The 16,090-nt window shown below is 49.1% G+C and overlaps 1 protein-coding gene across 5 annotated transcripts in view; it reads left to right on the top strand.

Annotated features, from left to right (window-relative positions):
• The window catches only part of SLC24A4 (solute carrier family 24 member 4), a 56,030-nt gene that overhangs the window by 21,098 nt on the left and 18,842 nt on the right, over window positions 1-16,090 (top strand). The gene's annotated exons all lie outside the window — the stretch shown is intronic.

Here is a 16,090-nt window from a genome sequence, read left to right as displayed (position 1 = left end):
TATGGCTCCTTTCCTCACCTTCTTCGGGTCTCTGCATAAATGTCACCTTCTCGGTGTGGCCTTCCCTGACCACCCTAATTTAAGTATTTTATATATTTGGTTATCTTGTGTCTCCCCGGCTAAAATATCAGCTCTGTGCTGGCCGAAATCTTTGTCTGTTTCATTCGCTGTATCCACAGTGCCCAAGCCCGACACACAGTAGGTGCTTAGTAGATATCCGTCAAATGAATGAATTCAGGGGTTCGTGTGCGAGAGGATCCCCAGACACACCCAGTCTGTCTTCATCTTTAACCAAACTCCTCTGCAGAGTCCACGATGGGAAATGAAGGCCTGAACTCTTTGGCCTCATCTCGGAGGTTTTTTTCTTGGTGTCCTGCCATCCTGAGAGGCAGCAGAATTCCAAATTTTTCAAGTCCAGAACTTGATGTTTTTCTGAAAAGAATTCTGTGTTTAACATCAGGCTTACAGACCGCACCTGATTTGGGAGATGGCTTGGGGGAGTAGTGGGGAGAGGCTGCCCCAGCCCCCTCGTCCCCATCTTTATGGGGACACTCCTGCTTCCCAAGTAGATGGCGTGGGCCCTCCTGGACTGGGATACTCTGCCACCATGCTTCATCTGGAAAATATAGGTTCCATTTGCAGTCACAGGGCTTCCTCGGAGTTTCTGGATTAGAGTCTCCAGAGCGTGCTGAGCACAGCTACCCGGGGGCTCTTCTCCAAATTCAGGGCCTGGTTCCCAAACCCAGATAGTCCAAGGACTGGAACAGGGCCTGGGAGAATCAGCATTTTTTGAACCTTCTCAAGGGCATTCCTGGGGCCTAGGCCAGGTTAGGAGTTGCTGCTCCCGGTCAGCACCTCCCAGCCTTCTTTCACATTAAGGGAAGACCCAGCAAGTGGAATGCATTTCCCCCACTGAGGTCACAGAGGGGCCCAGCCCAGGGCTTGGGTCCTCCCCAGCCTTCTTTCACATTAAGGGAAGACCCAGCAAGTGGAATGCATTTCCCCCACTGAGGTCACAGAGGGGCCCAGCCCAGGGCTTGGGTCCTCCCCAGGGCCACCTCTGCTGACCAGAAGGCTGAGGGATCTGGGTCTCGGCCTGCCTCTAAGACATCCCTGGCACGTGGGCCTACCTTCCGGAACACTCTGTGGGAGCAAAGGTCATGCTCAGCCAGATGGTCTGGTGGGCTAAAGGTCAAACTGTCTTTGGGTGGGAGCTTGGCCCCTGGGGCGGGGCTGGGACACTGAGGGAGGGAGGGAGGGGTGGTCTTCTCCAGATCCTGGAAACCTGTATCAGACCATCCGTTTGGATATGCAGGAAAAAGCAGCTTTCTCTGGGGCGGAATCCTGGGAGGGAGGTGTGTCCACCCAGAGGAGAGCCTGCTCCAGGGCTGCTGGAGCAGGACGGGCCTGCCCCACCTAGCGTTTCTTACTTCTGTGGTCCTGAGAGGTCCGGACACAGTCCCCTGGGTACTGCACATAGCCTCGAGCCGTCACATCAGCAGCCAGGTCCACGTGGGGCTGAGAAGAGGGGCTGCAGTCACCAATGGGGTTTCAGTTCCTCAGGATCTGGACACCAGATACCAGGGAGGCCTGGAGTATGGCCACAGAGAGGGAGATGCATCCGTTGTCCAGGAAACAGCCTACCTTGCTGGGCAGTCGGACTGAGAAGGAGCTACCATTCAGGGAGTTCTGTTCTCCAGCCCCAGGAGGTGGATGCAGTCCCCATTTTACAGACATGGGGCCTGATCGGGCCACCATCACCACCACCCTGTACTGCCAGTTCATCTCAGTCCGGGTCCTGACGCTGCCCAGCATCCAGGGCTCTGCAGGAAACCAGGGAAGGGACATGCCCTTTTTGGAAGCTGCTGTTCTATAAAGGGAGGCAGACACATGTAAGGGCAACTCATCTTTCCATTTTCTTGAAACCTTGACTTTGGCAGGACTTTGTGGGGTGGCCCCAGAGCCAACTACCTCCTCCCCTTGTCCTGGTGCCAGGATCTGATGCTCCTTAAGAGAAGTGGCTTATGGGAAATCGGGTCTAGCTCCCTGCAGGGACTCTGGGCAGGTCACCTCCCGGGGCGGGCGGCGGTGCTTATAATGCTGCTCTCTTGCAAAGGCCAGGACCAGGTCCCTGCCAGGTTCTCTGCACCCATGAGCCCTTGCCCAGGGAACTCTGCCCTTCGTGGCGGGCAGGGGCTTCCTGTTGAAGTTGGTTCCACATTCCTCTTCAAGACAGGGGCTCCAGGACGTTCCCCTGGGCCGGCCCGCAGCAGAGCCAAGTGCTGTGAGCTTCCGCCCAGTGCTTGCCTCTCCTGCCTCTCAGGAACGGGCCGGGGCTTCCTGTGTCCCTGCGGAAAGCTCCCTTTGTGTCCCTGCGGAAGTGTTTCCAGGTGTTGCCCTGGGAAACCACAAGTGACTTCCTCTGCGCCTCCTCCTCCCCCCCTCAACGTGAGCAGCAGGGGTGGGAACAGAGCGTGTGGCTCTCGCCCGTTTAGGTCGGGGAGAGGGAATTAGTCTCTGCTAGGTGCCTCCTATGTGCTGGGCCCTGGGTTTCAGGCACTTTGCAGACAAGAGGATTTTTTTTTTATAGATTTATTTATTTATTCATTTATTTAATTTTTGGCTGCATTAGGTCTTCGCTGCTGCACGTGGGCTTTCTCTAGTTGCTGAGAGCAGGGGCTACTCTTCGTTGCGGTGCGCAGGCTTCTCATTGCGGTGGCTTCTCTTGTCGCGGAGCACGGGCTCTAGGCGCGTGGACTCCAGTAGTTGTGCCACATGGGCTCAGTAGTTGTGGCTCATGGGCTCTAGAGCACAGGCTCAGTAGTTGTGGCGCACGGACTTAGTTGCTCCACACCATGTGGGATCTTCCCGGACCTGGGCTCGAACCCGTGTCCCCTGCACTGGCAGGCGGATTCTTAACCACTGTGCCACCAAGGAAGCCCCAAGAGGATTCTTTTAGTCAGTAAATATTTGGGTACCAGACTGTTGGTGGGCCTTGGGGCTCCAGGTGGGAACAGGACAGCCATGGAGCCTGCCCTCTGGGACTTTCCAGGCTTGCAGGGTAAATCTGAGCAGATAATTGCATGATACACTTTGTGTAGCATCTCCTGCCCTCACCACACAGCTGAAGGGTAGGTGAGGTGGAAACGCCAGCCGCGGCCCCCAGGCTCTGTCTACCCACATGAGGCGTCACTGGGCTTGTGGACCAGAGCCAGGGGCACCCAGCCACAGCCTGGATCTGGTGCCCACCCGATCTGATGCTGGATTTGTATCGACACCGGGCGCAGCCATGCTGTTCCTACTCTGAGCCACAGAGGCTGGTAATTGGGCCTCCTGGGCCAGCTGTTGGCTGTGGGAGAGGAGAAGGAGAAGGAGCTCTTCCTCCTGTGGAAACTGTGGGCTGCGGCCCAGGCACTACCCTGCAGTGGCCGGCCGGTGACCCTGAGCCCCAGCCCGGCTGGGGAGAGCCCTTAGTACAGGCCGTGTGTGGCTGACGTACAGGCTGAGACGTCCTCCTGCCCTGTGGGCCACACCCTTGCCCTCCAGCTGGACTCCTCCTGCCCCCATAAGGGTAAAGAAATCACATCTTGTGTTCTGGGATGCTGGCGCTTGTGTCCACCATTATTATAGTGACCACATCTAATTGGGGACTTGCTGTATGTCCGGCATTGAGTGAAAAATAGGGAATTCTCACAGGGCTCTTATGGGGCTTCTGTGTGCCATGCCCTGCTCTAAGAGCTTTACATGTATTCCCTCGTTTAATCCTCACGGCAACACGTGAGGTGGGGGCGATGATCATCTCCATTTTATGGAGAAGGAAAGGGAAGCACAGAGAGGTTAAGTGACTTTCCCACAGTCACCCAGCTACTAAGTGGAGAGCAGCTTTCCAAACTGGGCAGCCCGGACTAACTACTGCCTCTTTGTACTGTGCACTTTCATTCAGTCCTCGCAGCTGCCTTGTGAGGGAGGCATTATCATTATCCCCATTTTACAGAGAGGAAAACTGAGGCTCGGAGAGGCTGTGGGACTTCCCAAGTCACACAACCATCATGTGGGGAGCCACCCTTCCACCCTGTGCCCCTTGAGCTAGGGACGCCATCCCGAGCCAGTCTAGTCGGCAGCGGAAGCCCAGGCCCCGGGAGATTCTTGCACGGTAACAGGAAGTAAAGCTTATTGAGCACTTGCAGTGAGCCAGGCAGGGTGCTTCACACAGGTGAACTCACTACGTCCTCAGGACAACCCTGGAGGGTGGGTACTGTTATTATCCCCATTTCCCAAGTGAAGAAACTGAGGCTCAGAGAGGTTTAGTTGCCCAAGATCGCACAGGAGGAAGGGGCAGAGCCAGGATCTGCACACTGACGTTCTGACCCCAGATGTGCTTAAGGGACAGCACTGTAGCCCAACCAGGGGATTCTTTCAACTCCTTCCTTTGGAGCCCGTGAGAAAATGCTTGCCTCTGCCTGGGGTGTCTTCTAGCTGGTGCATAGGTGCCAAAGAAGTTGAGTCTGTGTTGAGCAAACCATGTTGAACTGAGTTGAATTATGGGCCTTTGGGACCTGGCATGCGCTCTTCAGGCCTCGGATGGCACAGTTAAACCTTTTCTTCCTTTAGCAGCATAAAACTCTGTGTAAGCCATCCGAAGGTTTCGGGAAGCTTCTAGGGCTTCTTCTCCCCACCCCAGCCCCATCTTCCTCAGTTCTCCATAGCACTGACGGAGCTGTGCTGACTGGGAGGAGAGCGGTCTGCTTAGTCTCTCTGAACCCAGTAAGGGATACTGCAGAAATGGAGCTCTAGAAAACTCTGGGCCCTGTTCTTTCCTCTTAGCCGCTCGGCACATCTGGGAACACAGTGGAGAAGCTGCTGGTGCCGTGAGCTCATGTACATGTGAAATTCCACACACGGTTCCCGTCTGCTCCAGGCCCCCAGAGACACACGGCACTTTATGGTGGAAATGATCTTGTTCTTGCCTCGGTCGCGGGGGCCACCAGAGAAATCGCACATTCGGTAGATTGTCCCGTAAGTCAAGGTCAGGATTTCAAAGAAGTGCCCTTGTCAGTCACTGTGGAGCGCTGAGGTGTCAGTTCACACCTAATTAGAACAGACACTGGCTGAGCACTGTTATTTTTTAATCTAACAGCTTTATTGAAGTGTAATTTACTTACCCTAATGTTCATACCTTTGAAGTATACAGTTGAGTAGTTTTTAGTCTACTCACAAAGTTGTGTAACCATCATCACCACAATTAGTTTTCTTTAGCACCCAAAAGGAGCCCCCTACCAATTAGCAGTTATTCTCCATCCTTCCCCCATCTCCTGGCAAATGCTACTACTCTACTTTGTCTCTTTGTATTTATCTATTCTGGACATTTTATATAAATGGAATCATCCAATAAGTGGCCTTTTGTGTCTGCCTTCTTAGCGTGATGTTTTCAAGGTTCATCCACGTTGTGGCATGTGCCAGTCCTTCATTCCTTTTTATGGCTGAATAATATTCCATTGTATGGATGTACCACATTTCTCCATTCATCAGTGGATGGACATTTGTATTATTTTCACTTTCTGGTGATGAGTGGTTTATAAAAACAGCTACTAAAGCATAGTAGGGAAAGGGGGGGGTCTGTTTTTATTTTTTAATCTAAATGAAAGCGATTTTCCTCTGAATTCTCTGTGGTTAACAACAAATGGTCTCTGAATACTAGAGTTAAAACGGATCTTGGGAATTTTAGACCAGCCTTCTTATATTCCAAAGCAGAAAGCTGAGGGGAAGGGGCTTGCCCAAGGGGCAGTCTTGACCAGACAGAGCTAGGCATCTGGACCACCTGCCCTAGAATCTGCTCTGTGATGACCCCGCAGCCAGGCCAGTGCAGTGCAAGCTGGGAGGTGAAGGGGCCCAGGACCCACCAGGCACCAGGCGTGTGCTGGGGTCCTGAAGTCACACAAGCTCCCTTTGAGATAGAAGGAGACCTTTTTTTTGTTTCCCATAAGGATATAGGGGTGTGTTATGGCTCCCACGAGCAGGGAAACAGCTGGACTCACCCAGGGGCCGGATTCGGGACCTCCGTGAGTGTTGCGGCTCTTGTCTTCATTTCTCCACACCTGCCTGTCTCGTTCTGCTCTTTGGCTGCAGACCGGCTTTTCTCAAATTCACTGTCAGTGCACATGGCAGACTATGGCCTCCCACTGGCCCCAGACTGGTTCACTGGTGTTGCATCTGAATTCCAGAGTCCCGAGAGAGAGAGAAAATGCTGTAGTCCCAGAGGTCAGGGCTCCACCCCGGTCAGAAGCCGTGCTCGCCAACACGGCTTTGGTGGCCGCCGGGAGGGTGGGTTAGAGGGAAGGAGGGCTGAGCCCATGTGCCTGCACCCCTTGTAGGTGTCTACGACAAGTGCCTCCAGCTTCATCAGGACATGATGGATGGAACCCATCTCAGATGCAGGAGAAATTGATAGACATAGGTCCCTTGTGCTGTGGTGGGAAGGACACTCCTGGCTGGGCACCAGCAGTGATCCCCACTGAACCGCTGCCACCACACCAGGATTGGGGAGGTGGGGAGCTGGGATGCACCAAAACGTTCAAGAACTCACCGTCAGAACTGTGACCCAGGGACCACGAGGCCACTGCCGCAGCTGATCTTGAGCGCCCCAGCACCACGCGGTGGACACGGGGCTGCCGGTCCAGCCTGAGGGACCATCTCTGATTCCCACTCAGCTAGCACCTGGGCACGGACGTGCTGCTGCAGCAGGACTAACGTCCCCAGAGCCCTGCTTAACAGCGGTGCATCTAAAGCAGCAGAAAAGGCAGCCCGGCCCCACCTCAACTCTGCTTTTCAAAGGGACCCAATTTGAGTCCAGAACTTTAGCTGCAAGGGAGTCTGGGAAATGCCTCTGCAGACGCACTAAGAGGAGGTCGGCCTGGGGAACGCTGAGGACCCACTCAGCGTGTCCACCCCCGTGGGAGCTGCAGCGAAGCCTGGAGAGAAGCAGTACAGCCAAACTTAGCTGATGACTTACGCCAGAGCAGCTCTAGCGAGGGACTCGTGTGGCTTCCAACCTCCTAGTGAAACAGAAGAGGGGACAGGGCCCCGACCTGTAGCTTGGCAGACACATCCTTCATGGAGCCCCAGCCCCGCACTGTGCTTCACACCTTATATTTGGTGCTTAGATTCTGCACACAGCCCTGCTGGGTGGCTCGTGTGGTCCCCGTTTCCCGGGGGAGGAAACTGGGGCTCAGGAAGCTGCACACAGGTGAGTAGGGGCCATGGGCAGGGCTGGTACCGCAGGTCTGCCTGACCCCCTAAGTGCCGTCCTCGACCTGGTCCCAGTGTCCACTTTGGCCAAGAGGGTCCCCAAGCTGGAGCACCTGCTCTGGAATGCAGGGGGCGGCAGGAAGGAAGGGGAGGGAGGCGGCCAGCGGCTGGGTCTGCGTGGTTTGTAAGCACGGGGAGCCCACAGCCCGGCCCTGAATGTTTGCTGGATGTTTAAAGCGAGCGTGCCGGCCAGCGCCAGGAGGGCCCGCAAGCGTTCTTGACTTCGTTGCTCTTCGTGGGACCAGCGGCCTCTATTTCACCCTCCTCGGGGCCTCCAGATTCAAGGTGCGGCCTTCAGAGGCAGGACAATGACCTCTGTACTTTTTGCCTTTTTTAGTCTCCCCACAAATCCTTGGAGTGGGTGAGGCAGGGCAGTTATCAACCTCCCAGACGAGGACGAGGAAGCTCAGAGAGGTTGAGGGTCCACCTGCTGCCACGCAGTTGAGAGTGACGGAGGACAGAACAGCTCTCTTTGGCCCCAAGCCTTGGGATTCCTGAGGTGGAGTGCAAAGCTGGCCATAGCTTGGGATCATCGTTAGAATAAGGGAGTCGACGCACCGACCCCAGCTCTGGGACGCACTTACAGCCAGTCCCAGAGCTGGACACGATAGGGGCTGTGGACACGTCCACGGAGCTGGGGTGAGGCTCCCTGGGAGCTGCACCAACCGACAGAACTCTGGGCCCGGCTTCTCTGTTGACTGGGAGGTCCTGGTCTGTTTGTCTGATCTGTCCCCCTCTCCTGTGTGGGAGGATGCTTCTCGGGGAAGCACGAACGGGGTTCCGGAGGCTGAACCGTGTTACCTGAGTGTGCGGTGCGAGGGGGAGACCGGGCCAAGGGCGCCTCCCTGGGGAAGGGCTCTCTCAGCCCCCGCAAGCTCTGCAGGTCCCTGCCCTGAGCTGCCAGGGCGCCTCTTACCGGGCCTTTGGTCCCTGTGCACTCAGCCCTGACTGCCCACATCTCCGTGTCAGCCCTCAGCAGGGCCTGCCTTGCGGAAGCCTAACGTTTCCCCTCACGTCCTCCCTTTCAGTCTTCCTCTTCCTCCCAAACCTCAGCTTAGCAGCTCGGTTTGATTACAGCCCTGACTTGTCTGCTTCCCATGGGGCCCCTCCTTGCCCCTCCAATGCCCTCAGGGTCAAAAGGCATCCTCCAGGACTCAGGACAGTGTAATTAAGAGGCTTCGGTTTGGGACTCCTGGGTCTGCCACTTCCTAGCTGTGTGACCTTGGGCTAGATGGCTTACTTCTCTGAACCTGTTTTAGTCTTCATAAAACCACTCAACCCAGTGCTTGAGTAGTAGATACTCAGTAAGTGGAAGTTAATTAACCATTAATATCAACAAAAGCTAAAATCTGGAGCTTGCTCTGCCCCGGGCGTTGTGCTAAATGTATCTCCCGTGATGGCTCACTTTAGTCTCACAATTGCACTGTGAGGTACACGGTGAGCACAGTGGAACTGTTGTTATCCCCATTTTGCAGGTTAGAAAACTGAGATACACAGAGGCTAAATATTTTTCCGAGGTCACCCAGGCAGAATATGTCAGAGCTGTTATTTGAAGCTGGCAATCTAGCTACCATTAACCCTGGAGCTTCTGTGCCCCTCAAAGACCAGTCAGTTTAATGGTAAGTCTAAACTTAAGGATAAAACAAAAGTATATTAAAAGTAACTAGAAATTATTGATTCTAAAGTTCATTAACCCCGAAGGAATGAGAAAACTTTAATGATTCCCCTTCTTAAGGGGATTTTTCTGTTTCGATCACAGCCATGAGCTAAAAGTATAAGGCTCTATGCTGACAGTCGATACCTCTGTCAGCCAGTGGGTAGTAAAAGGACTTCCCCAGGCTTTGAAATCACAGGACTCAGAGGGCAGGCGAGCAGTATAGTACAGAGGACCCAGGATTTAAACCCTAAAGACCTGCATTCAAGTCCAGGTACTACCTCTCACTTTGTAATGTTTAAGTCACTGAATTTCACCAATCCTTAATTTACTTACCTGTGAAATGGGGAGATATGAAAAATAAGAGTGTTGATATGGAAAATAGAGTGTTTGTGAAAACCACCTCCAAGATGTGTGAGGCACAGCACAAATGTTGAATAATGAGGGGTCTGTTCATTAATCCAGCCTTGACAATGCTCCACCTTCACCTGCATCCCCTTGCCTCCCCACAAGGGCCAGGCTAGAGGCCATTGGCTGGGGAAGCAGGGTCTATTTGCGGCTCTGCCCCTAATTTTCTGTGAGATTTGGGCAGTTCATTAACCTTCATGCATCTTGGTTTTCTTCTTTATAAACAGTTAAGCAAGTGAGATTTATTTCAGGAATGCAAGGCTGATTCAACACATGAAGAACAATTAATGTAACACACTATATTTTTAGACTAAAGGGTGAAAACCACACGATCATCTCAACAGACACAAAAAAGCATCTGTCAAAATCCAAGACGCCCTTTCTTGGTTAAAAAAAAAAAACAACACTCAACAAACTAGGAATAGAAGCAGGTTTCCTCAATCTGATAAAAGGGCGACTCCAAAAAAACCCAAAGCTAACGTCATACTTAATGGTGAAAGACCGAAGACTTTTCCCCCTAAGATCAGGAAGAAGACAAAGATGTCACTCTTTCCTCTTCTATTAAACATCGCGCTAGAGGTTCTGTCCAGGGTAAATAGGCAAGGAATAATAAAAGGCATCCAATTTTGAAAGGAAGAAGTAAAGCTGTACTCACAGATGACATGATCTTATATATAGAAAATCCTAAGAAATCCACCCAAAAAACCCCACAACCCTATAAGGGTTAATAAACTTGCAGAATACAAGGTCAGTATACAAAATTCAATTGTATTTCTATACATTAACAATCTGAAGATGAAATTAAAATTTCATTTACAACGCCATCAGAAACAACAAACTACTTGGGGATAAATTTAACAAAGGTAGAGCAAGATTTGTACACTGAAAACTATAAAATATTATTGAAAGAAATTAAGGAAGATTAAATAAATGGAAAGACATCCTGAGTTCATGGGTTGGAAGACTTAAAATTTTTAAGATGGCAGTAGTCCTCAAATTGATCTACAGATTCCATGCAATCTTTATCAAAATCCAAGCTAGCTTTTTTTTTGCAGAAATTGACAAGCTGATTCTAAAATTCATATGAAAATGCAGGGGACCCAGAATAGCCAAAACAATCTTGAACAAAGTTGAAGGGCTTCCTGATTTCAAAACTTATTACAAAGATATAATAATCAAGACTGCCTGGTACTGGCATGAGACAGAAATATATATCAATGGAATAGAATTGAGAGTCCAGAAATACACCCATACATTTAAGGTCAGTAATTCTTCATAAGGGTGTCAAGACAATTCAATGGGGGAAAAACAGTCTTTTCAACAAATGGTGCTAGGAAAACTAGATAGCCACATTTTTAAAAAAGAAATTGGACCCCTAATTCACACAATATACAAAAGTTAATGTGAAACAGACTTAAATGTAGTAGCAAAATATATGAAACTCTTAGAAGAAAACGTAGGAATACGTATTTGTGACCTTGGATTAGACCATGGTTTCTTAAATATATCGAAAGCATAAGTAGCCAAAAAATAAAATTTAAAAAAAAACAAACACTTCATCAAAATTAAAAACCTCTGTGACTTCTAGGACACTATGAAGAAAGTGAAAAAACAACTCCGGGAATGGTAGAAAACACTTGTAAATTATATTTCTGATAAAGATCTAGTATCTAGAATATACACAGAACTCTTAGAACTCAACAATATAAATGGGCAAGGCATCTGAGTCGACAATTCCCCAAAGAAGATTTACAAGCAGCCAGTAAGTCCATGAAAGATGCTCAACATTATTAGTCATCAGGGGAATGCAAATCAAAACCACAGTGAGGTACCACTAATCACTCACTAGAATGGCTATAGTAAAAGACAACCCTAAAGTGTTGGCAAGGGTTGTGGGTATATTGGAACCCTCGTATACTGCTGGTGGGAATGTAAAATGGTAAAGCCTCTTGGAAACCAGGCTAGCAGGTCCTCAGAGAGTTAAACATAGAGTTACTATATGGTGCATCAACTCTACTCCTGGTTATATACTCAAGAGAAATGAAAACATATGTCCACACAAAAACTTGTACACGCATGTTCATAGCAGCATTATTCATAGTAGCTAAAAAGTAGAAATAATCCAAATATCCAAGTGATGAACAGATTAAACAAAGGATAGTATATTCATATAATGGAATATTATTTGGCCATAACAGGGAATGAGATACTTCTTCATGCTACATCATTAATGAACTTTGAAAACGTGATGCGAAGTGAAAGAAGCCAGACACAAAAGGCCGCATGTTGATTCCATGTATATAGAATGTCCAGAATAGGCAAACTACAGTGATTTCCAGAGCTTGAGGGGCGGGGGAATGGGGAATACTGCTAAAAGGGAGGGGGTTTCTTTTCAGGGTCCTGAAAATCATCTGGAATTATGTAGTGATGGTTACACAGCTTTCTAATATACCAAAACCCCCCTAATCATACACTTTAAAAGGGGTGAATTTTATGATATTTTAATTATCTCAGTTTTTAAATGGAGTTAATCTAGAATGGTGGTTCTCAAAGGGGCGAGACAAGCAGCATCAGCATCTTAATTATCTCAGTTTTTATTTATTTTTTTTAATTGATTTATTTTTGGCTGCGTTGGGTCTTCGTTGCTGCGCGCGGGCTTTCTCTAGTTGCGGCGAGCGGGGGCTACTCTTCATTGCGGTGCGCGGGCTTCTCACTGCAGTGGCTTCTCTTGTTGCAGAGCACGGGCTCTGGGCACACGGGCTTCAGTAGCTGTGGCGCACGGGCTTAGCTGCTCCGCGGCATGTAGGATCTTCCCAGACCAGGGCTTGAACCTGTGTCCCCTGCACTGGCAGGCGGACTCTCAACCACTGCGCCACCAGGGAAGCCCCTGTTCTTATTTTTTTCCCCCCAGTATGATTAGCCATCTGTCTTGTTAGAGTTCATTATAAAGATTTTTTTTCACATAATTAAATTGTAATTTCCTACTTCAAAAAAGAAGTCTGAGAGTGGAAGAAACACCAGCAGCCCTTCTTTCATGCTTACATTGGCACATCAGTTGGCGTCCACGGGGAGCATCTCTCAGGTGTCCCTGACATTGCACTTGAAGGGATGGCAGTTGGAAGGGGAGCTGGAGGGGCTCCTGGTGGTGTCAGAGGAGTGTCCCTCAGGATAGACATTGTCCTGTAGCCCCCCAAACTCTATCACTTCACCCATTAATTAGTCCAGACTCTTAATGTTAGAGAAATCCAACTCAGGCTGGTTTAAGCCAAAGGGCCCGTAGTAGCAGATTCACTGAATCTACCTTCAGGCAAAGCTCAACACGGGGCTCAAATGGTTACAAGACCCTGGGACATCTCTCAGCAAGGTTTTCCCTGTATTGGCTTCATCCTCTGGCAGCTTGCCAAGATGACCCCCAGCCATCTAGGCTTACCTCCCAGCGGATTAACCCCGTGCACAAGAGGTGCCTCTGGCTGAGTTAAGGATTGCATTCGGCTGCATGTCACAGAAAATTCATGTGACAAAGCCTTCACCTCAAAGGATTTATTTTTATCACATAGGAAGTCCTGAGATGAGGGAGTCTCATAGCTCTGTCATACCATTGGTGTCCCATTTCTGTTCTTCCATCCTTAGCAGGTGACTTTTGTCTTCAAGGTTGCCAAGTGGCTCCTGTGGCTTGTATGTTCATGTTCCAGGCAGGCACAAGGAGGAAGGACAAAGGGCAGGAGACACGTGTCACTAAGCCTGTCTCTTCTTATCAGGAAGATAGTCACCTTCCTGGAAACCCTACCACTTAGACATCTCCTTACATCTCATTGTCCAGAACTGTCTATGGCCACTCCTACCTGCCAGGAAGCCTAGGAAATTAAGGTTTTTAGCTAGGAACCTACTGTGCAAAGCGAAATAAGGTTCTGTTAGTAAGGAGGAAGGGATAATGGATATTACAGACCGTGGTTCCCAGCAAAATCCACACATGGGTCTCTAAATGGGTTATCCATCCAGCCCCAAACCCACGTAAACCCCTCAATGGCGAGGGTTGTTGATTTGTCCACTGGTGGATTCTCAGTACCTAGAATAGCGCCTAGCACCGAGAATGAACACAGTGAGTGTTTATGGAATGCATGATTAGCCAAGCTGGACTCATCACACCCGCCCACAGAGCTAGGAAGTAGAGCCAGCCCTCCAAACCACGTGGCTGGTGTGGAACGGAGGGGTGGTTCCCTAAAGGAACATTAGCATGCTGTTACCAGAAGCAGGGCATGGATGCTAGGCAGATAAGAGCAGCGAAGGCCCTGCACAACCCAGCATTGCTCGGGCTAGCCAATTCTTAGCGATAGCAAACTACCCATCCAGAAGTACACTTTTCATATGCAGACTACCCTGTCCGGAGCTCAGTACTCTGAATCGCTGGCCTCTGTCTGGCTCTCGCGCTCCAGGAGGTACTAGTCCTTTGCCCCGATCACTGCAGGGTCAGTACCAGACGACTGGAGACAGCCCCTGTTCCCCCCAGAGCCCGCTGAAACTGTTCAAAGCAGCCAATCCTAGGCCTGCTCACCCTGCCTTGCATTTGCTTGTGGAAACCACAATAATCATTTCGGTGTCTGGTGTCTTACGGTGCCTCATTAAACACTGGAGACGCTGAAGACAGGTGGAAGGTGTGGGTGGGGTGGGGCACAGCATGATCACTGTGAAAGTTTTCCACACTTGGACCATGACGCACAGTAATAAATACCTTACACACGCACACAGATCTCTATAAAAAGGAAACAGAAGTCTTCAGAATAGTATTTAACTCATTTACCGTAACTCTAATACTTTTTTTTTTTTTTTTTTTTGCTTTTTAAGGAAATGCTCGTTGCCACCCACTTAATTGATTTCACAGTCCGCTAATGGGTCTCATCTAACAGTTGGAAAACACAGCCACAGAGCAGGTCTGATGGAGCATTGTTTCTTAGGAAACAATGGTGGGCCATGAGGCTTGCCAGCTGGGTGGGACCAGATCAGGGCAGATGTCCAAACCAGATTCAAAACCCATGCTAGACAAACAGACAAACATCAGCTTCAATTTGGTATCTGTGGAAATAAATTCTCCTTCTGCTGTGGCATTTGTCTATATCTGCAAAGGCGCTCCTGAGCATGTAAGTGTCCAGGGTTACAATTCCTCAAGGTGGATTTTTCCATTACATACAGTGTTTTAGGTCAATTCTGGAGATGCCCTAGGCCTTCCCTGGCGGCCTGGATGAATTGGGATGTGGGCTGAAATTTTGGACAGACTAATCAGGTAGGAAAACTTTCTGCTGTTTGTGCAAGGATTACAAGGTGCAGAAAGGTATATGTAGAGGAAGATATGGGAAGACAGCTGTTTTTCTAGATGTAGCATCTAGGATGAATACATGAATGGATTTGCTGATTTCTAGCTAACCATATTCTCCTGATTTGTTATTATAAACAGGCTGGTTTTTTTTTTCTTAGCAAATATGTTTTTAGTGACTTAGAAAGATTCAAGCACAGATTTACAGAGCCAAAACTGCTACTGCCAGGGCTTCCCTGGTGGTGCAGTGGTTGAGAATCTGCCTGCTAATGCAGGGGACACGGGTTCGAGCCCTGGTCTGGGAGGATCCCACATGCCGCGGAGCAACTAGGCCCGTGAGCCACAACTACTGAGCCTGCGCGTCTGGAGCCTGTGCTCCACAACAAGAGAGGCCGCGACAGTGAGAAGCCCGCGCACCGCGATGAAGAGTGGCCCCCGCTTGCCACAACTAGAGAAAGCCCTCGCACAGAAACGAAGGCGCAACACAGCAAAAATAAATAAATTAACTAATAAACTCCTACCTCCAACATCTAAAAAAAAAAAACAAAACTGCTACTGCCAGCCTACTTTGCAATTTCTTTTTTTAATTGAGCTATAATTTATAAACTATAAAATTCATACTAATAAACTATATAATTCATTGTTTTTTAGTATGTTCACAAAGTTGTGCAACATCAGCACCATATAATTTCAGAAAATATTCATTACCCCGTAAAGAAACTTCATACCCCTGAGCAATCACTCCCTGCCATTCTCCACCTCCCCCCATCCCCTGGCAACCACCAGTCTACTTTCTGTCTCTATGGATTTGCCTAGTCTAGACATTTCATATAAATGGAATCATATAATATGTGACCTTTTGTGTCTGGCTTCTTTCATTTTGCACAGTGTTTTCTAGGTTCATCCATGTAGCATGTATCAATACTTCATTCCTTTTTATGAGTGGAAATTCCATTGTATTTATATACTACATTTTGTTTATCCATTTATAACTTGATGGATATTGAGGTTGTTTCCACTTTGGGGCTATTATGAATAACGCTGCTATGAACATTTGAGTACAGGTTTTTGTGGGACATATTGAGGAATTGCCAAACTATTTTCCGAGAGGCTGGACCATTTTACATTTCCACCAGCAGGGTATGAGGGTGCCTATTCTCCCACATCTTCACCAATACTTGTTATTATTTATCTTTTTTATTATCGTTGTAATTGTGGGTCTGAAGTAGTTTTGATTTGCATTTTCCTAATGACTAAAGATGATGAGCAGCTTTTCACATGCTCACTGGCCATTTGTATATTTTCTTTGGAGAACTGCCTATTCAAATCCTTTGCCCATTTTTATTTTCCTTTTTAATTTTTTTTTTTTTTTTTTTTTTTCTTTATTCGGGCCGCTCACTGTTGTGGCCTCTCCC

The sequence above is a fragment of the Physeter macrocephalus genome, chromosome 11 (assembly GCF_002837175.3).
Source record: "Physeter macrocephalus isolate SW-GA chromosome 11, ASM283717v5, whole genome shotgun sequence".
In the NCBI taxonomy this organism is placed as follows: Eukaryota; Metazoa; Chordata; class Mammalia; order Artiodactyla; family Physeteridae; genus Physeter; species Physeter macrocephalus.
The sequence above is the reverse complement of the archived record's forward strand: the minus strand, read 5'-3'. Positions and strand labels throughout refer to the sequence as shown.